Below are 23,939 nucleotides of genomic sequence, written 5' to 3' on the forward strand. Positions count from 1 at the left end.
TTGATGTGGCAGTTATAAATCTTTTTTCTTTTTCTTTTTTTTAATGTGAAACAGGATCTTGCTGGCAACATGCTCTTTTGTTCTGCTGTGGTCATCATACGGACCACTTCCTAATTCAAGACTCTAAAGTATTTACTTCTTGTTTTGGAGGCCAAGCCAGAGGCTCATCTCCCTACGGGCATCACCGCTTCTGTGAGGGGCCACCTCTTCCTCCTCCTGTTTCCTGACTCCCCATTTCCTCCACTGTTGTCATTCAGCAAGGATGGGGACCACCATGTGAAATGTGGACAGCTGCTACCGCTTGCTGTTGTTCGGTGAGGACCTCGGCTTCTGTTGAGGCCATCTCCCCAAGTCTCCCCCTGGAACCCCCTTTCTGCTTTCTGGGATCCCCATCTCACTGTTGGGAATCCTACAGACTACTGTGTCTGAAACAGGAGAGTCCCAGCAACCACCCGCTGAGGTCCTGAGTTGGAACCTGGAGTGTTTTAATTTCAAAAGCAGAGCTGAAAGTGGTGATGAGATTTCATGGTACTTTTAGTGGACTGCTACACTCCAGGCACAAAATGAGTTAAGGAAGCATTCTGGGAGTTGGCTCAGAATCTAACCGCAATGTTTCTATGGCAAATTGACTACTAATTTGCCAATAATCAACTTAGAAATGACTTTTAGGATCAAGACATATTCACTGAGAGCTAACCTAACTATTTCAGATTTTGCACAAAACTCAGATGGCTCTAACTTGTCTGAATTAGGGCCTTCAAATAAAGTAGATTGAATACATCCTCTTCCAACAGGCTTGCCCTCATTACGGGCTGGTTTGCTCATAGGGAAAGAGGCAATAAAATCTGATATTCTGGTGGTACTAACACCTTCTGGATGTTTGTAGAAGGAGTAACCTTGGACCAAGTGAACAAGAAAAGAGGAAGTTCCTGAACCACTTGCAAAGGGTTGAGGCTGAGGAACAGATGTCTCTGGGCTGCCCAGACGTCTGCCACACGGCCTAGCAGTGCCACCGCTGCCGAAACCCCAAGCCTACAACTCAGGGTGGTCTGGAAGTGAAGGATTGTTTTCCTGAGAGAGGTTTCAAGAATGTAGCTCCTCACCTAATAAAAGGAATGTGCAACGATTAACCGAGTCTAATATTAGCATCTGCAAAATAAAGAGCAATTGGGCCTGCCATAAAAGACAGCAAACCTCTCATGTACCCTCTGCCAGGTAAAATTTGTTCTTTTTCTGTCATAAATCTTTCTTGGAAGCCAGAGAAGCATTTCACTTCCGTCAGAAACAGTGGGTGAACCAAAGAGAAAGAACATGCTGTTTTGGAGATGAAAGCCTCTTGAGTTTAAAGCATCTTGTCATTTCTGCCTGTTTTGCTGGTTTCTTTCTGATGGTGTCCTTGACTTGGCCATGACTTGCACTGTTTTTCATAGGATAGAACAGCAGCAGGGAAAGGTCAGGGTGGGCCATTTGCTTCCGGATTTAGCTTCAGTCAGAGAACTAGCAACTGACATGGAATCTCACTGTCATCCAAGGTGTGCCCTTGGTTAAACTTCTTTGAACACCAAACCTTTGATAATTGTGAAGAATATATTGATAGAATTTATGGTTTTTCAGTCTCACGAACACCACTCGTTGAGATGCAGAAGTTGAATTGACTTTTGCTTCACACAGGGTTACCACTCTTGCTGAACCAGAGATTCAAATCAGTAGTAGCTGCTTTACTTACATGATCTAATTTGTCTTCATGAAACCCTTTCATGTAGGGCAGCGGTTCTCAAAGTATGGTCTTCACAATATCAGCATCACCTGAGAACTTGCTAGAAATGTGCATCCTTGGGTCCCACCCCAGACTTACTGGGCCAGCAATCTGTACTTTAGCAAGTCCTCCAAGCGCTTCTGATGCATACTAAAGTTTGGGAACCACTGATGTAGGACACATTATGACTATAGAATTTATTATATGCTATCATATATTGGATCTTTGAAGTCCCTTATAGCTAAAGCTTTCAATGTTAAATGCTAGATTTCCAAGGATCTTCAGTACTATGCACGCAGTAGGCAGTCAGTAAATGTTCCCTGTAGATGCTGCATCTCTGAGGTAGTAGTCATCTTTTACTTTCCTCCCTCCTACCTCCCCTCCTTCCTGCCTTCTTTCCTTCTCCTTCCTTTTTTTTTTCTTCTGCCCTATGTCATTTTAGAGGACATGCTCTTCCCCTTTATGTATAGTTTATTTATTTATTTTTGTTTGTTTGTTTTTCAGTATCCCTCTTAGTAACTCTTGTTCATTCCACAATCCAGAAATTCTTGCATCTGACTTGATTTCTTTCCACATCAGTTTTTGTATGTTTTTTTTTTTAAACATATATTCCAGATAGGGCCAGTAATCAAGTGGATCTTATCTCACCTGTCACTTGGTAGCTACTTAACCCAGACTGGCCAATCAAAGTGTTCTACTCCCTGCACATAGCGATTGGTCCCAGCAGGGCCACTGAGAATCGCTGGGGTGGGAGAGAGCAACATGAACTCGATGAAGGAGAGACTCTCCCTATTCCTGACTTTGTGAGCATCGAGAGGCCTGGTGTTCCTGGTGCTCACAGATGAACTTGGAACTTCTGGGAGGTATATTTCCTTCCACATGGAGACAGTCTGCCTGGGAATGAAGCCAACTCAGAGGAAGGCAAAGCCAAGTTTTGGAGGGAGAGAGGGCAGGGAGCTGATGTCATCTTCTGAATCTAGAGCTTCACCATGCCTTGAAGCCAGAGTCTGCTCTCTGCGTGGACTTCATATTCAATTCAACATTCCCTGTGAATCCCTTAACCTAAGATCCTGGGGACGTTTCTATCAATGACTTTTTTTCTTCTTGCAAAAGTAAGAAATACACATACAAATTTGAACTTAGAAGAACCGTGTCTTGTAGAAAGTTAAAGTCTCTTTTGATCACTCCCGCTTCCTTGAAAATCACTATACTATATGGTTTTGTGCATATTCCTTTAGATTTTTCTATCAATATACTAATGAAGTGGGATGTTAACTGAGAATTTTCTTGATGTCTCAGTTTTTCTAGAGGCCCCAAAAATCAAGGATAAAATAAGTGTGGGCTTCCCTGGTGGTGCAGTGGTTAAGAATCCACCTGCCAATGCAGGGAATACGGGTTCGAGTCCTGGCCCAGGAAGACCCCACATGCTGCGGAGCAACTAAGCCCGTGTGCCACAACTACTGAGCCTGTGCTATAGAACCTGCGAGCTTCAACTATTGAGCCCACGTGCTGCAACTATTGAAGCCCGCACGCCTAGAGCCCATGCTCCACAACAAGAGAAGCCACCGCAATAAGCCTGCGTACCACAACAAAGAGTAGCCCCCGCTCGCCGCAACTAGAGAAAGCCCACGCACAGCAACGAAGACCCAACACAGCTAAAAATAAATAAATAAAATATAAATTTATATTAAAAAAACCCCAATAAGTGTGAATACCTATATTATGGAGTGAGATTATCAGACCATTTTTGCAGGACTTGCAAAGTGAGTGATCCAGATCTGCTATTATTAGCTCATATAAGAGGTTATACCTTTTTTAAAGGCTATGAATTAATGAGGAGGTTGACAAGGTTAATAGGAGCACACCTCTGGAGAAGATTCTCAGCGTGATCCTGGGGTGGGGGCAGGGAACAGTCCCTTTCACCCTAAGCCCAGTGTGGGGAGGGGACTTCAAGAAAATCACTCTGACAACCTTCACTGCATCCACTGGAATCTGGGGGATGTGGTATCTGGTACCTCATTCATTCCTCATTCCTACCTGCAGGGCAGCAGGGGGAAGAGCAAAACTGAACTCATAACTTGATTTGATTTGACTTGATTTCCTCGCTGACTGCCAACTGTTTCCAATTTGGAACCGATGCAAAACATGAACTCACCCAGGCAGAATGCATCTATCTGGTTTGGCTGACACTTGGGAAACCTTCCTCTATCGCATCCAATCATGTATTTCTCCTTCAAACTCATGACCTTTCTTCTCTACTCTCCTGAGTCACTGCTCCCTTTCTGGGTTGTCTCCACTCAACCCTCAGGCACAGCACAAATGGGAGTTATTATTGTGTGAAGTGATTTTGTAGGACCAGCTACATGTACAATGACTTTAGTTATGAGTGCACAGACAGTGGAGGTTGTTACAATAATTTCCAAGTCTATGTCCCAGTTAACATCAGAACTTTCGGGAACTATAATTCTTTTTCTGGCCTCTACATCTATGTTTTCATCCTCAGTTTCTTCTCCCTGTACCCACGTGAACTCTACCGTATAAAGTTTTGAATTCTGCCTCTTATATCTCTCCTCACTGAATCCCCTCTTTCCTGAGGATCTAGCCTTCAGGTTCTACTTCCTTATAAGTAATGCAAGAACACTCTTTATAACAACCGTTTATCAACTTTAAATGAGTACATTTATGCCACATGATCTCATTTCCTCCTCATAATATCCCTGTGAGGTATTACCATCTCCATTTTGAAGATAGGAAAATGGAGGCTCAGAGGAATTGAGTGATTTGCCCAGCATCACACAGCAAGTTAGTAGCGGAAATAGGACAAGAATTCAGATCTTCCTGCCTCACAAGGTTTATATTCTCTTCCTTACAACCCTATCTCCTCAGCTGGCTAATCCTGAAACCACAAGATTACAGTCTGGTCAACCAGCTTCAGCTATTTCCCTCTTCTCTATAGCTCTATAATTTCTCTCCAAACTCCCTAAAGTTTCTTAAAACTCTTTCAGAAGTTTCTATTAGAAGAAGTTATAGTTCAAGTAGTCTAACCCTCATCAGACTGAGGGCTGCTGGTCTACAAAGGAATTTTGGGGAAGAGATTGCCTCTGCTGATCAATCCAACTTGAATATTTGAGTCTTCTGTTCAATTAACTTTTCTTCAGAGCTGTTTTCTTTTTTTTCAAGAAAAATGTTTCCTTCTGAACAGAACAGTCAAAATTCCCATTTATAGGATGAAGGAGGTTTCTTAAGAAAACAAGACTTGTGTAAAAAGCAAGAATTGAGCAAAAATCTGAAAAATATTGGTAAATTAAAATATTCACCCAGGGACTTCGCTGGTGGCGCAGTGGTTAAGAATCCGCCTGCCAATGCAGGGAACACAGGTTCGAGCCTTGGTCCAGGAAGATCCCACATGCCACGGAGCGACTAAGTCCGTGCGCCACAACTACTGAGCCTGCGCTCTAGAGCCTGCGAGCCAGAACTACTGAGCCCGTGTGCCACAACTACTGAAGACCACGTGCCTACAGCCCGTGCTTTGCAACAAGAGAAGCCACTGCAATGAGAAACCCATGCACCACAACAAAGAGTAGCCCCCACTCGCCACGACTAGAGAAAGCCCGTGCGCAGCAACGAAGACCCAATGCAGCCAAAAACAAACAAACAAAAAAATTCACTCAAAAATCATTGTTTCATTATCACCGTGTACATATATAACGTATTTACTTTCCTCTTCCCATGTTACTCTTGGCTGCTAGCGTCTTTAATGAAATCTTTGTTCTATGTAATTGTGTTTTGGTAACTTTTCAGTTAAGAAGAGAAAAAGGATGATCTTTATTAATATTATTTGCTTTTGATGTCATATTATTTAAAAATAGTTGACACTTCATAATAATGGATATGAAGAATATAAAGGGCTATTTTTACTTGTACGTAACTGCCTGAACAGATGCTAAGTCATTTTTACAGCTGATTTCAGAATTTAAACCTGTTTTTTTTAAAAAATACACTTTCAAGTACATTAGTTTTTATCTTAATTTGTTTAAATATTAGGCTTCCTGGTTTATATGTTCACGGAAAGTGGCTTGGATTAACAGTATTTATTCTTGGTTCTTGGATAAAAATGACATAACTTCTTAATTTCATATATTCAAAAACACGAGTCCCAAAACAGCATTTACAGTAAATGTTTACAGACATAACCTCACTTGATCTTCAAAACAATCCAGTGAAAAATTATCATTATTTACAAGGTGAGAAGTTTGAAGGTCAGAAGGCCCTCATTCTGTAAACATTGATTAAGGTTTACAGGGCCAAAGAGAGGAGAGGTTCAACGAGGCCATTTGGCCCAATCTGCAAGCTTAAGAGTGATGTTCATTTTGGCTGCTGTTAAAGTGGAGATTTTGTCTACGGAAACAGGGTCTGTCCTTGTCTTTGATGCCAACTTTAACCTATAATTACTCTTCTATCTTTCTCAAAAGCCACACTGCTGTCATTTCAGAAACTGTGATGGTCACTCAGAGGTCCTGGGAGATGGCAAGCTGGTAGGGTTGCCAGATAAAATATAGGACACCCAGTTACATTTGAATTTCAGATAAACAATGAATCTTTTTTAATATAAGTATGCCTCATGTAATACTGGGACATATTTATACTAAAAAAAAATTCATTGTTTATCTGAAGTTCAATTTTAACTGAGTATCCTGTATTTTTAATTTGCTAAATCTGGCAACCCTACAAGCTAGTTTCCAAGGTCAAGAAACAGTTGGTGGCCTGGTCCGAGCTTTAAGGTTAGCGAATCCATTAATAACGCAATGCAAGGCAGACAAATGTAGAAGCTAAAGCAGGACTTTGTTGCTTGGGTTCATATTCTGGTCCCACTGCTTACTAGCTTAGTTCACTTTCTTAAGTCTCAGTTCCCTCCTCTGCAAAACAGCAGATAACAGTCTCTATTTCCCTAGGATTGTTGTGAGAATTAAATAATCTAGCATACATTTCACACGATAAGTGCTCAATAAACTTTGTTTTTTTTTAACATCCTTATTGGAGTATAATTGCTTTACAATAGTGTGTTAGTTTCTGCTTTATAACAAAGTGAATCAGCTATACATATACGTATATCCCCGTATTGCCTCCCTCTTGTACCTCCGTCCCACCCTCCCTATCCCACCCCTCTAGCTGGTCACAAAGCACCGAGCTGATGTCCCTGTGCTATGCTGCTGCTTCCCACTAGCTATTTTACATTTGGTAGTGCATATACGTCCATGCCACTCTCTCACTTCGTCCCAGCTTACCCCGTGTCCTCAATAAACGTTGTTTTTAGTGTCAGTATTTTCACATATGGCCTCCACTTCCCAGAGAACACAGAGATGATAACACTTTCAATTATCCATAATACATCTTATCTATGTCTATCTCTGTATTTACATCTGTATTTATATTCAGAGTTTCTTACTGGCCAGGACACTTGTATGTAGTAACTGCATTGTCCAGTGAATCTCCTTAAAACTACTTTTCTCCATTTGTAGAAGGTTTTGTATTACGTTGTCTATATTTATTATTGTTGGTTTCAGCTCTGGTTTAAGAAAAAGTATTCAGTTTTAAAATATTTCAACATAGGCATGTTTAACTTCATTTTTTGTTAGCTTCATCATAATATTTGTAAACTTTTAATGTATAATTATTATAAACTTTTAATATAGTCAGAGTTTTATTTGCCAAATTAAATTTAAAAACTATTCTTGATTACATATTAAATTTCCTGAATTTAGATATTAATTAGGAAATAACTTAGGTAAAAATGCAACTATTGTGTGCTCTGAATAGTACAAGTATTTTAGTTTCACAAAATGTCATTCTCTTGTGTGTGTCTATGTATATACATGTTTCTGAATTTGCCTCTTTATCTTTTAATTCATGGTTATCATAAATTCTACCTGAAACTAATAAATCTAGTAATAGCTACACATGAGGGTGAGAGGATAGGGTGAGGGACCTCAACCTGTATAAGCTGTTTGAATTTTTCTCATGCTTTTAGAAAGTCTGGTGATGTCTATGCACCTGTCACTGTGTCATGCAAAGCTGCAGAAAACCCAAGGGGCTTATGATTTGTTTGAGGGTGAAAGGCTGGGGGATAAAACATACATGAAAGTAACCACAGTAAAAGCAGCAAGTGATAAAGGACTTTGGATGAATTCTGATAACGAATGTATGAGACCAGATGCATTTGTCCAATTACAATAACAAGTGATAGCTCCAACTGCTACATGTGACAATGAGGACTCAAGGTAAGATACTTTCCTACTGAGGTTTGATTTTCCCTTTCCTTTTCTTTTTTTCTCTTCTTTTTTCCTATCCTCTCCTCTTGTGCTGGTTGCAGACTCGCCCATTAAGATCAACTCGAAAGGTGACATTTAAAAATAATGTCTGCTGAATGACATCACTAAACAGCATGCTTTAATTTTTAAAAATTGCAAAATATTTCAGACATACAAAAAGTACATAAAATAACATTTTAGCCCCAATGAGAATAACATTAGGCTATTTTTTTCCTGTTAAATGAACAAAACTGTTGCCCAGCACACAGTACCCGTGTCCACCCCGTCCTCTGCCCCATGCCAAAGCGGATATAGTCAACCTGTCCTACCAGGATTTGCTGGTGGCATTGGAAGTCACCACGCCCTTCATCAAAGTAATCTGTCAATGTACACTCAGAATCCCAGCAATGTTTATACCTTTGTCTCAGTAACCCTGCATCTAAGCAACTAGTTTAAGAGAACAATATAGGGAAGAGTCAGTTCTACACATGTAAGTGTATGTGTGCGTATATCCTCTGTTTATCTAAATCTATATGTTCATAGAAACTTGTAATTTTTAGCTTTATATCCATATTTCCTGTATTAGAAGAAAACAGGGCTGGCTCTGTGAGTGGGGGCCCAGTGCAGTTATACAGGATCCCACGTTCACACAAGGGTTCATGCTTGGAGTTTGATGCTCTGTGGTCACCATCTTGAAACTCTTAATTTTATCTTTGAATTTGTGTTTTGTAAGTCAAATCCAATGGGACAGTGGAGCATGCACAGGGGGGCTTGGAGCCTTGAGTTACTCGTGCTCCTGTCTCCTGCCACCTCTGTTGGATGGGTTCTTGGCCTCCCACTCCCTGAGACTGTCCAGTTACTGCTGCTGACTTCTATCTCTGGTGGGGTCCTGGATGTGGGGGACAGAGGTTTGGTGGTCAAGCAGATGCAATCCACATTGTGGGGTGAGGCCCCAGACACCTGTGAGGGTCTCCACTCACCTTGAAGTGCTCTGTTGCGTGTGCAACATCGAATAGCCAATAAAAAACACCTGGAAAAGGTTGAAAGAGAAACCACAAAAGAACTATCTTTTTTCTCTGCTCTTGTGGACAAGGAACCCACATTTGCATTTTACACAGGGCCCCGTAAATTATGTAGCTGGCTCTGGAAGAAAAATTCTAGTAGGTGAAATTCAGAGGGCTTAGGGTCCAATACAGCTTTACCAAAAAGTTATTCTAGATAAAACCAGACAAAGGCAAACTCATCCCCTTAGCTTCAGACCCAGGCAGCAGGAATCCAGCCAGGAAGAGAGAGTGAACACAGAGCTCATGGCATTCCCGTGGTCAGAGCTTACGGCTTTCCCCACACTGGTAAGAAAGCATCTTCAACGCTTGGCCCTGAGCGTTATTGCCCTTCTGGGGTGTGTGTGTGTGTGCACGTGTGTGCGTGCGTGTGTGTGTGTGTGTAGGACGGAGGTGTGGAAGTCAGTGCTTCCTGAGTCACTTTCTGCAATATTTCTTGTGGTTTCCCTCTTTGTTTCCTTTTTTCTTCCATTTCAAGAAATCATCCCATTATTTGAGATGAAATTTGTCCCAGAGCTTTAGTTCTTGTGTGTGAAGATTTTTCTTCAAAGAAAAACAAAGAACCAAGGTAGATTTAGCGCGCCAGACAGACCCATCAATCTTGTCTGTAATTGAGGCTGCCATTGGTGAGTAGCCACTTGGGAGGAAATTGCTCACCCACGTGGAGTGAATGAACTCTTTCAGGGCGCTGGACTCCGCAGAGGGCTGTGCAGTGGCCTCCTGCCAGACATTATCGTCCTGGTGCCTGGCTTGGCTGTAAACTCACGTTCAGACCAGGGAGCAGTTTGTTCCTCTGGTCCTGCAGATAAGCGTCTGTTTGCCCTCTCTCTTCCTGGTTCAGCAGGGCTGAGGTCCCTTTTCAGAGGCGTTGACATTTAAACGCATGAGGGCTTTTGGTGATGGGAATAGGAATGTGTACCCACGAAGAGCTTTGAGTCCCTTCTTTTGATGGAGGGAAGAGCAAAAAGCAACAGTAGTTTTATGACGTCAAAGTGAAGGCTGATGAGGCCATTCCTGCTTCTGGTCAATTAATCTCTGGACCATTTGAAGCCAACTGTTTATAGAGAAATGCCAGCTCCATTGGCAGTTTCTCCATAACTGTCCCAAAGAATTGGCTTTACTTTTCCTTTCCTCTAACATAGTCCAAATAACGCCTTGTTGCTGGAGAGCTTAAGTAAAATCTTACAACCCATCTCAATCAACAATGTGAGATCACCTCTTTTATCTGTCAGAAGCATTGGAGATAAATCGATAGGGAAGTGGAATTCCTGTGTTTATACTTTCAGATGATTGAACTAGAAGAACATTTAGCTGCCAGTCCTTTCTGTTTTGAAAGAAGCCCCTGCTTAGGGGCCAATGACTGAGTTAACATCTTCAATATTCTACATAAAATCGTTCAAGAGAAAGGCCTTTCCTCCTCTTGAATGAATTCCATGGCACAAAAACTATTATTTGGAATGGCATGGTACCTTGGAGAAGAGAGTCAAAATCTCCCAAGGATCTTTATGACATAGGGACTCTGACGGAACTATAGTAGAACAAACAGCTTTGCGGAAGACACACTTAGACTTTCCAAGCCCATCCATTAGAAAGAATTGAGGATAGTGCTCTCTTCTGGGGCTAAAGGAGATATTTATATTGGGAGCACAGTGAAGAGTCTAAGAAGGCAAAAGCACAGAGATGAGCCCATAATTTAGTTGTGGACAAGATTGTTGAAAAATATTCCAAAGCACGTTGTTCTAAATCTCTCAGCAATAATCAGCTTGGATTATGGTTTTGTGTTGACTTGTTGACCTCTCCCACTTGCTAAAGTCCTCTAAGCTTAGTATTTGGAACAAACATAATCCTTAAAGGCTTAGTGAAAGAAAGAATGGACGAAAAGACTCATTTCTATATGTTATGAGGTATAGAATACGGAGGAGCCCTCAGGGTGTGGTGACACCTAGTGCAAAGCACTTGATGTGTTCTTAAGGCCTTTGCCTCAAACAAGCCAAGATGAAAACGTTCAAGGAGAAAAGTGCTCCCTGAAGGGAAGGATGTATTGGCAACACCCAGCTTGTCTTAAGCAACATTAAACAAGTTATAGCTCTTGATAGATGAGCTAGGAATTTGGAACATATATGCCCCTGGGAAATCAGCCAAAACCATTGCATGGCTATATATTTTAAATCTATAGCAACAGCACAGACAAACTGAGGTTGTTCTCAACTCTGACCCTCATGGGGCTCCTCCCTGGCCAAAGCTGCTTTCTTTTTCCCTTGGTGTTCTCGTTTTACTCCCTGGAAGAAAGCAAAATGTTCTGTATGGAATTTTCCCTGTATGGAATTTTATCTTTAAATTTCTGTAGCCAGTGAGGAGAGCTCAAGGGCACGTCTCAGGAAAATGGAAGGACCCAAGTGTGCAGCGTCTTCTTTTTCACAGTGACATAAAATTGACATACAGTTAACACTTTAATGGTCTAAATCAAGCAATTGAATTTGGGGCGTTTATCTAACTCAGGGGAAAAAAATCATGTTTTGACAAACAAATTTTATACAGTTCAACTAAGATCAAGCCTGTTAACCAGAATTAAGGGCCATAGTCAACTGTCCTTAGTAAATCTAAACCGTCATCTAAATAGACTCTTGAGAAGACGTGGGTGTCTAGAGTAATGTTTTTTCACAGACCAACCTGACATGACAGGAACGTTTATCAAGGAACGAAATTCATGTCAGGCATAAACATGTTCAGCTGTCTCCTTCAGTGCTAAGCTTGAATTTGTCACAGCACAGGACTGTGCTTGCGCACCTGGGTTACCCAGAGACCTTTTTGTGTTTGACAGTTGCAGCTGTAGAATCCTAACAGCCTTCTGATTCCTCAGAGGCAGACTAAATTGTCTTACTCAGTTATTTATTTATTTATTTATTATTTTTGGCTGCTTGGGTCTTCACTGCTGCACGCAGGCTTTCTCTAGTTGCGGCGAGCAGGGGCTACTCTTTGCTGTGGTGCGCGGGATTCCCATTGCAGTGGCTTCTCTTGTTGCGGAGCAAGGGCTCTAGGCGCCCGGGCTTCAGTAATTGTGGCACTTGGGTTCAGTAGTTGTGGCTTGCGGCCCCTAGAGCGCAGGCTCATTAGTTGTGGCGCATGGGCTTAGTTGCTCCACAGCATGTGGGATCTTCCCAGACCAGGGCTCGAACCCGTGTCCCCTGCATTGGTAGGCGGACTCTCAACCACGGCACCACCAGGGAAGCCCCGAGAAGAGCATAGTTTGATGGGCTTGGCTAGCATGGTGAAAGAGCAAAAGCCTGAGAATCAGGAATCCTTCCCTTCTGGGCAGCTTAGGTGGGACTGATTTACACTCATGCCATAAAACACAGTGGAATGATGATTCCTCTGGAATGATCAATTCCTTCTGAGTTTCCATTAGCCTCATCCTGCACCTGCCCCCTAGGGCTGAAACTGGATCTGCCTCTGGAGATGAGATATTGTCAAAAGGTGAAGGGGGCAATCAGGTTTACCATTGAATAGCCTCGACTATGAGCCAGGGTAGGAGGACTGGACTTGAAGTTAACAGATCTGGGTGCAAGTCTTGCTCTTGTCTTTATTTATTAGGTGTGTGTATTACTGGATTTTAGCAGGAAACAGAGGGTACACCCAAATCAGGTGATTTGAGGAGAGTTTAATACAAGGACTGTTTACAAAGCAAGAGCCAAGTTCAAGGTAAACAACAAATAATGCAGTATCTGGGGCTATTGACATGTTACCAACTCTAGCCCAGAAGGGGAGAGGGAAGGGGGCCATGTCTGGAATACAGAGGGGCCACCAGAAAGGAACTGTGTTTGGCTAGAGGGATAGAGCTCATGCACTGAGATCCAGTAAGAAGGGAGCAGGAGAAATAAATGCCCAGGGCCTACTGTCCGTTGCCTTCTCCTCTCCTACCAGTGGCTCCTGTTGGCCGAGCCCAGTGAGAAGCCAGAAGCCCAGGGGATGGTAGCTGCAGGCTAATGGCTTTTGAGGCACAGAGGGCAGAGTAGGAGGAGAGGGTGGAGAAGGGAGGAGAGTGGGTCTGGAGTGGCACATGGAAGGTACCCAGCACAAGGACCATGGAAAGACTCCAGTTGAGTAATCTTCTTCTCACCCCGGGAAGGGAGCTCTACCTAGCCCACACGGGGAGGGGGAAGGCAAAGCTGAGGCGAAGTGAGAGAGTGAGTAGGTGAGATACAGAAAACATGCTTTCTAAACTGCAAACTGAAATATAGTCTAACTGAAAATATTCACTCGTCATTTCCAAGGGTAGGTTTTCATACAATTCAACCCATTTCCAGATCTAGGAAGAACTGCAGTAGGCAGTGACACCGATTCAGTAGCAGGAAATCACTCCCATGCTGCCTATACTGCATTTTGATTTACTGGGGGCTGTAGATTGGAAAGGCCAGCTTTCAGAGTTATGAACTTGTGACCTGAAATTTCGGTTCTTTTTCACTTTATACATAAGCATGTAGCACATTTTCTTCTATGAGGGGCTTCAGAATTATAAGCCACTAGTTGAGCATTATTGGGAAGAATGGTGTCACTTGATTTATTTGCTCAATACTCATTTAAAAAAATCTATGTCGTAGCTTTGCTAACTCTACCATAGCTTTCATCTCCCTCCCAGTGGAAATTGGCAGGATTTCAAATCTTCTGGAGTAAAGAAAATGTGCCCAGACTCAATATCATTTGTGGGAAAGGAATATATAAAAAGTTGAATTTTGTTTTTAAAAACTAACAATTCTCTTATTTACTTTTTATTACTTTAAAATTTTAGTTCTATTATTTTGTTTGTGTATACGTATGTGGATATATTAGACCTAAAACGCTGGAGAATTTGAATTTCCTGTGTCCCTTAGTAAAGGGCACAGAGGAATATGTGCTCCTAAAGCAGCTTCGTCATTTAATTTCCTTTTCCTTCTCTCTCCATCTCCTCTCCTTTCCCCTCCTCTACTTTGTCATTCTCTTCTCTCTCTCCCTCCCTCCTGCTTTCTCCCACACAGTCATGCACGAGCACATTCACTTAATACAGATTTACATGTACCAGGCACTTCCTGAGGCTGTAGAGATACAGCAATGAACAAACCAAGAAAAACTGCTGCTTATATTCTTGCGTGGGAGACAGACAATAAACAAGATATACAAGTACAACACGTTAGATGTTGGCAATTGCTTGGGAGAAAAATAAATGAAGAAAGGGAAATAGGGAGAGTTGAGTTGCACCTTTTCGAAGAGTGATCAAGGACTGTTCATATTTAACAGTATAGAGAGCACTAAACCAAAGTAAAATGAAGTTGTACTATGCATTACAAACAGAAACAATGTTGGTTCTCAGTCCTTTAACACAGAGATTTCTGAAAACTCAGTAAGGTTCTCTGAGTCCTGCATTTCTCACCTACAAAGTAACAGCGGTGGAGTGGGGGTAGGAAAGTAGAAGTGCTCTAACTACAGTGAAATGAATCTGGTGCGATATGTAAACATAATACTCAAAATCGCAGTTAGTTCTCTTGGCTCTGCTGTCAACTTCTATCCAGAATCAGATCGCTTCTCCCACCTCCCTGCTACCACCTTGGTCTCAACCACCATCATATCCTGTCTAGTTTATCGCAATGAATACCTAATGGCCTCCCAGCTCCTAACCTTACACGCATCAACTAGAGTGGGCCTTCAAAAAGTTGGATCTTGTTGGTTCAAACCCTGAATTGGCTCCTAAAGTCCTTTTAGTGGCCTTTGAGACCAACTCTGACTTTCCCACCGCCCCGCCCTCACTCACTCCCCTCTGGCCACACTGGCATCTTCCTTCTTTGTTGAATGTCAGGAATTTTCTGCTTCTTAGGGCTTTGCTTTATCTTCCCTCTGTCTGGGACGTAGCCACTTCACTAACTGCCTCATCTTCGCTCAGTTCTCTTCTTTTCAACGAGGCCTATGTTGACTACCCTCATTCAACGTTTCAACCTCTCCGCCTCAGCATGTCTACCCTTGACCCCCATCTCTGGCTTGACTTTCTTCTTATTTCCATAGTACTCATCATTCTTACACATCTGATAACATTGCTAAATAATTGACTTATTATGTTTATGTGTGTTGCCACCTGCTAGAAATAACTCCATGAGGGCAGCCCATGTGCCAGGAACAGTGCCCGGTCCTGAGCAGGTGCTCAATAAGTATTTGTCTAGAAATAATTAATGCCATATATATATATACAGTCTTTTCCTACCTCCTCATTTTCTCTCATGCTGTCCTTGTTCCAAACCACTTTTCTCCATGCTCTTTGGTCGTACCCTACCGTTATAGGCTGAATGTTTGTGTCCCCCTGCCAGATTCATATGTTGAAGACTTAATACCACTGTGGCAATATTTGGAGAAGGGGCCTCTAAGGAAGTAATTAAGGCTAAATAAGCTCATAAGCATCATAATTCTGTAGGATTAGTCCTTAGAGGAAGTGACAACAGGGAACTTGCTCTCTCTTTCTATTCTTGCTTACACACCCAGCAAAGGCCATGTGAGCACACAGCAAGAAAGCTACAACCCGGGAAGATTGCCTTCACCAGGAACTAAATCATCTAGCACCTTGATCTTAGACTTCTAGCTTCCAGATCTGTGAGAAATAAATTCCTGTTGTTTAAGCCACCCAGCATCTGGTGCTTCGTTACGGCAGCCCGAGCAGACTAATATACCTACCCGTGGGCTTAGGCTCACCTTCAGCCTCTCCTCCTCCATTAAGTCATTGCCAACCATGTTAGTCCACACGAACATCCATTTTCTGACTTTCAATAGCATTTTTAGATACATGACAATTTTCAGAGTTTGATTATCGTTTGCATTCACTTGTTATCTGTTTTATGTGTGCACATTTAATCTCCCCACATGAGGTATAAACTGTTTTATGAGGGCAGAGCCTGAAACAAATAAAAGTCCATGGTGCCAAGTTCTCTTTGAGGAAAGTACCTGTGTCTTATTCATAGAGAGGATTATAGAATTATTTGATTGCCCAAGGTCACACAAATGGTCTTAAAATAGAATCGGATCCAGTTTTCATAAATCCTAGGCCAGGACTCTATTTTTGAGCACTTACCATTTTGGAGCACCACAGAAGGTGCCCAAAAGGTAGACACTGAATTTATAAATAAATGAGACCTTTATAAAAATATATTTAGGGCAAAATGTAGTTTCTAAGTAGTTTCTAAGGAGTTTCTAAGGATACTAAAGCAAGTCTTCCTGACACCAAGCTAAGGAATGAGCCATGGTATAAGAAATAAAATCCTGGATCTCATCTCACCTCTCAATTATCTATAATGTCATGTACCAACTTCATGCTGTGTGAACAAGTGACAGAGTGGGACTGAAATAATGAGGAAGAACAGGAATCTAAGGGAAGGAATGTGAACTATGCATTCATTGATCAAGCAGGCAGGCAACTGAAAGGGATAAGAGGATAAACACATTTAGATAATTACCGCTGTGAAAAAAATAAGCGACAGTCCTTTGATGTGTAAGATTATGGGGAAGGGGAGGCTGCTGTCCTGAATTAATCAGGAGCTTGCACAGACTGACTGGAGACATTATACATATATGTTTCCATATTATACATTTCCAAAACCTATACAAACTATCACCAACTAAAACAGGGTTTTCAAAATTCCTTTTCCTGGGTTAACATAGTATGTTTGGTGCTTGGGTTCCCAGGTCAGCCTGCAAAAGTCTCTTCAACCCCAAATAACGTGATTTTAGAGTAAAAACTAGATCAAACTGCAAATAATATAGTTTACTGCTGACGGTTAAGGAGAAAAATACCTCATTTGAGAAGGGGGAGAAAATGGATGCACATTCCTGTAGAAATTCTGGAGGAATTTTGGGTATCTCTCAGTCTTTGAATAGTGGTATTGTTTATTATGTCTACTTTTTACTTGTAAAAGCACAAATTTTGTTTTCTTTCATAGGTACTTGCCTAGTACTACTTTTCCACATATCAAACAAGTCAAGCAAAAATGAATGGAAAAAATAAGAGGAATTTTAAACGGGAAACTGAGCAAGAGAAAGCAAAGAGAAAGGGGTCACAGAAAATGTGGCTTAAAAAGAGAGTGTGCTTGATGCAAACTATTATATATTGGATGGATAAACAACAAGATCCTACTGTATAGCACAGGGAACTATATTCAATATCTTATGATAAACCATAATGGAAAAGAATATGAAAAAGAATATATATATATGCATAACTGAGTTGCTTTGCTGTATAGCAGAAATTAACACAACATTGTAAATCAACTATACTTCAATAAAATTAATTAAGAAAAGAGAACATACTTAATGAGTGAGCTGGAGATGTGTAAAAGAAAGGGAGAGACTGAGTGTGTGGATAATCCAGTGCAGGTTGATAGAAAGAGCAATGCTTTGGAATCCAAATTGACTTGTATTTGCATTCTGGACAAACTGTAATTTGGGACAAATTACTCCCTTTACTTTTATGACTTAATTTTTTCATCTGTAAAATGACGAAGTCTTTGCCTTATAAGATTGATGTGAAGAAGGAACACTTCTAAACTCATTCTACAAGGCCAGTATTACCCTGATACCCAAACCAGACAAAGGCACTACAAAAACACAAACAAACAAGAAAAGAAAATTATAGGCAGCATCCCTGATGAACATAGATGCAAAAATCCTTAACAAAATATTAACAAACTGAATTCAACAATACACCAAAAGCATCACACATCATTATCAAGTAGGATTTATTCGAGGGATGCAAAGATGGTTAAATATCTGCAAATCAATCAATGTGATAAACCATATCAACAAAATGAAGGATAAAAATCATTTGATTGGGACTTTCCTGGTGGCACAGTGGTTACGAATCTGTCTGCCAATGCAGGGGACAGGGGTTTGAGCCGTGGTCCGGGAAGATCCCACATGCTGTGGAGCAACTAAGCCCGTGCGCCACGACTACTGAGCCTGCACTCTAGAGCCTGTGAGCCACAGCTACTGAGCCTGTGTGCCACAACTACTGAAGACGACATGCCTAGAGCCTGTACTCTGCAACAAGAGAAGCCACTGCAATGAGAAGCCCACACACTGCAACAAAGAGAAGCCCCTGCTCACTGCAACTAGAGACAAGCCTGCATGCAGCAATGAAGACCCAATGCAGCCAAAAATTAAAAAGTAAATAAAATTTAAAAATCATATTATCTTCTCAATAGATGCAGAAAAAACATCTGGCAAAATTCAACATCCATTTATGACAAAAACTCTCAATAAAGTAGGTATAGAGGAAACATACCTCAATATAATAAAGTCTTATATGATAAAACTATAGCTAACATCATATTCAATGGTGAAAAGCTGAAAACTTTTCATCTAAGATCAGGAACAAGACAAGGATGCCCACTCTGGCCAATTTTATTCAACATAGTATTGGCAGCCCTAAACACAGCAATCAGACAAGAAAAAGATATAAAAGGCATCTAAGTAGGAAAGGAAAAAGTAAAACTGTCACTATTTGTGGATAACATGATACTATATATAGAAAACCCTAAAGACTCCACCAAAAAACTCTTAGAGCAGTAAAATTGCAGGACACAAAATTAAGATACAGAAACCTGTTGCATTTCTATACTCCAACAACAAACTTTCAGAAAGAGAAATTAAGAAAACAACCCCATGTACAATTGCATCAAAAAGAATAAAATACCTAGGAATAAATTAAGCCAAGGAGGCAAAAAAAACTGTACTCTGAAAACTATAAGACATTGATGAAAGAAATTGAAGACAACACAAATAAATGGAAAGATATATACCATGTTCATGATTTGAAGAGTTAATATTGTTAAAATGTCCATATTATCCAAAACAATTTACAGATTTAACACAATCCCTATCAAAAAATCAATGGCATTTTCCACAGAACTAGAACAAATAATCTTGAAATCTGCATGAAACCACAAAAGACCCTGAATAGCCAAAGCAAACTTCAGGAAGAAGAACAAAGCTGGTGATATCATGCTCCCTGATTTCAAACTATACTACAAAGCTATAGTAATTAAAACAGTATAGCACTGGAACAAAAACAGACACATAGATCAATAGAGAGAACAGAATAGAGAGCCCAGAAATAAACCCACACACATATGATCAATTAATTTACAACAAAGGAGGCAAGAATATACAATGGGGGAAAAGACAGTCTCTTTAATAAATTGTGCTGGAAAAACTGGACAGCTACATGAAAAAGAATGAAACTGGACTACTCTCTTGCACCATATACAAAAATAAACTAAAAATGGATTAAAGACTTAAATGTAAGACCAAAACCACAAAACTCCTAGAAGAAAACAGAGGCAGTATGCCCTTTGACATCAGTCTTAGTAATATTTTTTGGATCTGTCTCCTCAGTCAAGGGCAACAAAAGAAAAAAATAAACAAATGGGACTACATCAAACTAAAAAGCTTTTGCACAGCAAAGGAAACCATCAACAAAATGAAAAGGCAGCCTATGAAATGGGAGAAGACATTTGCAAATGTTTTGTCTGATAAGCGATTAATATCCAAGATATATAAAGAAGTCATACAACTCAGTATCAGAAAACCAAACAATCCAATTAAAAAATGGGCAGGAAACCTAATTAAACATTTTTCCAAAGAATATTTACAGATGGGCAACAGACACATGAAAAGATATTCAACATAACTAATCATCAGGGAAATGTAAATCAAAATCAAAATGAGATACCATTTTGAAGCTGTCAGAATGGCTATCATCAAAAAGACAATGAATAACAAGTATTGGTCAGAATGCAGAGAAATGGAAACACACTATTGGTGGGGATGTAAATTAGTACAATTATTATGGAAAATAGTATGGAGTTTCCTCAAAAAATTAAAAATAGAACTACTATATGATCCAGCAATCTCACTTCTGGGTATTTATCCAAAGAAAATGAAAACACTAATTCAAAAAGATATATGCACCCCAATGTTCACTGTAGCATTATTTACAATAGCCAAGATATAGAAGCAACCTAAATGCCATCAGTAGATAAATGGATAAAGAAGATGTGGTGTATATATATATATATAAAATATATAAACACATACACACACACAATGGGATATTATTCAGCCATAAAAAAGAATAAAATCTTGCCATTTGGGACAACATGGATATACCTAGAGGGTATTGTGCCAAGTGAAATAAATCAGACAGAGAAAGACAAATATCGTATGATTTCACTTATATATAGAATCTAAAACACAAAACAAATGAACAAACAAAACAAAACAGAAATAAACATAGATACAGAGAATAAGCTGATGGTTGCTATAGGGGAGGGAGGTGGGGGGATGGGTGAAATGCGTAATGGAGATTAAGAGGTACAAACTTCCAGCTATAAAAAAAAAAAAATAGCCAGTGGGATGTAATGTATAGCACAGGGAATATAGTCAGTAATATTTTAATAACTTTGTATGGTGACAAGACTTATTGTGGTGATCATTTCTTAATGTATAGAAATATTGAATCACTGTGTTGTACACCTGAAACTAATATAATGATAGGTCAATTATACTTCAGTAACAAACAAAAAAACCCACCCTAAAACACTTAGTGGTTGAAACTAACAACAACAAGATTGGTGTGAGGATTAAATGAGAGAATGTAGCTGAGGCTGAGAGTAGGGGATTTCATAAATGATAGTCATCAGTAAAAGTACTTCTGATGCTGCTGTTGCTGTGAGCCAGCAGGGTGGGAGTATGCACAGAGCACTGGCTGGTTATTGTCTGGAATGAGCTGGAAGAGAAAGGTGGGATGGGAGAGGGCATGGGAGGAGAACCAATGGAGGACCAGAGCATCCATATGTTGGACACTATTTCTATAGTACATGCCCACAGTGGAAGGAATAAATGCATAATGGAATGTATTATACTGTGCTCTGTTCTGCAGCAGAACTTAACCTCAATTTATTTTCATTGAGAAAGCAGTACAATATCTCTGGGGTCTTTATCTGCAAGCACTGTTGTGTTGGTTGTAAATGTTATAAAGAAATTAGGGTTACAGCTCCAGGGCACCATCTCTGAGAAGTCTTGTGCAGTAAGGGAATAATAGGAGCAATGCTCTGTGAAGCACTGTATCTATTTATCACTTCCCCAGGGGATTATTAGAACACAGCCAAGTCACAATGAGGTTGTAGTAAACAGTAAAGGACCTTTTCACATCTTTCCTAGGAGCAATTTCAATCCACAGCCTTGCTATCCCAGAATGATTTTTTCATCTCTTTTTTTTTTTTTTTACCATAGGGATTCTCAGTTGGACTTTTTTGGGGGTGGTAGGGAGAGAGGATATTAGAAATAGGAGAGAAGCTTTTTCAAAATAAACACGCCAACAGCCTGTCCAGGTGGGCTCTGGTAACTGGTCCCCCAATGAGAGAAGCAATGATCACATCTAGGTCCAGTTTTTCCTTTCACAACTTGCAGGCAAATCTCTGAATCAGATTCCTCTCTCTTATACCTGGATCTGTGGAAACCTTCTCTTTGCATTCCCCATCATTTCTCATCTGGCCTGAAATCCTCTAAAGAATCTCAGGGAGCCTGTTCCATTCAAGGAAGGATGGGCTTATTGATTAATTACTTATATTTTCGAGAGGTGATTGTAAGTAATTTTTAAAAGCTTTATTGAAAAAGAAATTGAAGATTCTCTATATGACAAGAGTCAATCTTCCAATTTTCTGTAGAAGTTAAAATTTATGGGAAAGAATGGAGAATTAGCTTGTGACTTGGTGGTGTGACCAGCACTTTTCCCTGGGAAGGAAAAAAGAAATCAATAGCTGCAGGACCTGAAGGGACTTGCCAGGTCCCAGGAAATTCTGCGTAGGGACCTAGAGTTATGACAATCTTCCTATTCACTTTTATGGAGGTCCCACAGTCCAGGGCATTGCCTAGATATATTGTTTCCAAGGCAAGAAAAACCCACTGGGATACTGAACAGAATATTCTAAGAATCTTTTAAATCAACAGCTCTGCCACTTGACCATGAGGAATGTGCCCTCCCCAAGGATGCCTGGAGAAGACGGAATGTGCACCAACAGTGGGGCTTTACCTCATCTTCCTCCAGTCTCTGTGGGCCCTTGCTCTGCAAGGTGATAGCTGGATCTCCCTGCTTCTTGTTTCTGCTCTCTGGGTCAAACTGCTAAGTGAACTAATCTTGCCTTCCAGTCTATACATTTCATCCTGCAATGACAGTCTACACCCTCCTGCTGCCCCCTGGCTGCTCAAAACTTATTTTGGGGAACACAGTGTACTAAAGTTTGCAAACAAATAGCCTGTTTACAGATGTTTTATCTCAAGAGTCTTTGAAATTTTTAATTAAAACTAGTGACCAACATTTGCAATTCAGGAGGCAAAATTTTAGATTCCCAGCTTCTCATGAAAAAAAGAAATCCAAAGTTCTAGCTTCAAATTGCTACAGTCCTCACCCTTCCCTCTTAATTTATTTTTTTAATCTAAAAATTTTTTATTTTATATTGAAGCATAGTTGATTAACAATATTGTGTTAGTTTCTGGTGTACAGCAAAGTGAATCAGTTATACATATACGTGTATCAATATCTACTCTTTTTCAAATTCTTCTCCCATTTAGGTTATTATGGAATATTGAGCAGCGTTCCCTGTGCTATACAGCAGGTCCTTGGTGTAAATACTCCCACCATGGCTGATTTCAAACTATCCAATGGTTTAACAATTGGCTCTTATGAGCCAGTATGAGTTGGTTCCAGCATGTGGTGTTTGTATAGACTTTTCACCATACAAGGTCCCTTCCCATGCATCTTCTGAGCAGGTACAGTTTGGATTATTATCCATTTCAGAAAGAGAAGTTGAGGCCCAGAGGGCTCTGTGGTTTTCCTAAGATCACAGAGATAGTGAAGATAGTACCAGAGAACAAGGCTTCTGACTCAATTCCAGAATTCTTACTAACATACTGTTTTGCACAGTACACCTTCAAAGTTTTCAGACATTCAAGAATTCAAAAATTTACTACATATCCATCTTTTGTAAGGAAGCTAGAAGAGCATGTGTTCCACTGAAATGTAGGAGTGAGTAAGAAAGAGGAAGCATGTGATACAGGGAATAGGAATCCCACACAAGGCAGAAATTAAGGTAATTCCAAGAACGTTGAAGGGAGTGATACATCAGGAAGTCATTTTATGAGGATAGCCTTGCAACAGGCTGAATGCTGGACAAATCCAGATTAGAGTATATCAGAGGTTTTGGGAGAGAATTTTTCATGAAGAGAAATTGAATAATGGGTTATAAATGTACCCAGAGGGATTTCCAAATTGGGGGAGAGTTGGGTGATAAATAATAAATAGATGGAAAAATAAGTAAATGAAAACAAAATAATTATTAATTCCAGGAAAAATCAAAAGCAGTCCTAATAAGGAAAGCTCCTTATAGCATAATATATATCTCAGTTCTAAGTAGCATTTACATTATCAGAATAATGTAAAGATTAAATACTGATTCAAGCAATATTATGGTTTAACTATATTGGGAGAAGAGGAATTAAGGGTGTATCCAAGTCATGGGGATAAGGGGTATGTGGCTGTGTGTGTGTGTGTGAAGGGAAATACTTTCTTTTTATGATTAAAATTGAAAAATCAAGAAGTAGCATTATGAGCATGTCACTGAATGAAAATGTTTGCCTCTTGGGACCATAAAATAGTGTGTGTGTGCAGTGGAAAGTTGTGGGGACTGTAAAATTTCATAATAAGTGTGGTGGAACGGTCTGGTTCTTTGAATAATATAAAAATATATT

This window comes from Phocoena phocoena, chromosome 3 (assembly GCF_963924675.1).
Source record: "Phocoena phocoena chromosome 3, mPhoPho1.1, whole genome shotgun sequence".
NCBI classification, from domain to species: domain Eukaryota; kingdom Metazoa; phylum Chordata; class Mammalia; order Artiodactyla; family Phocoenidae; genus Phocoena; species Phocoena phocoena.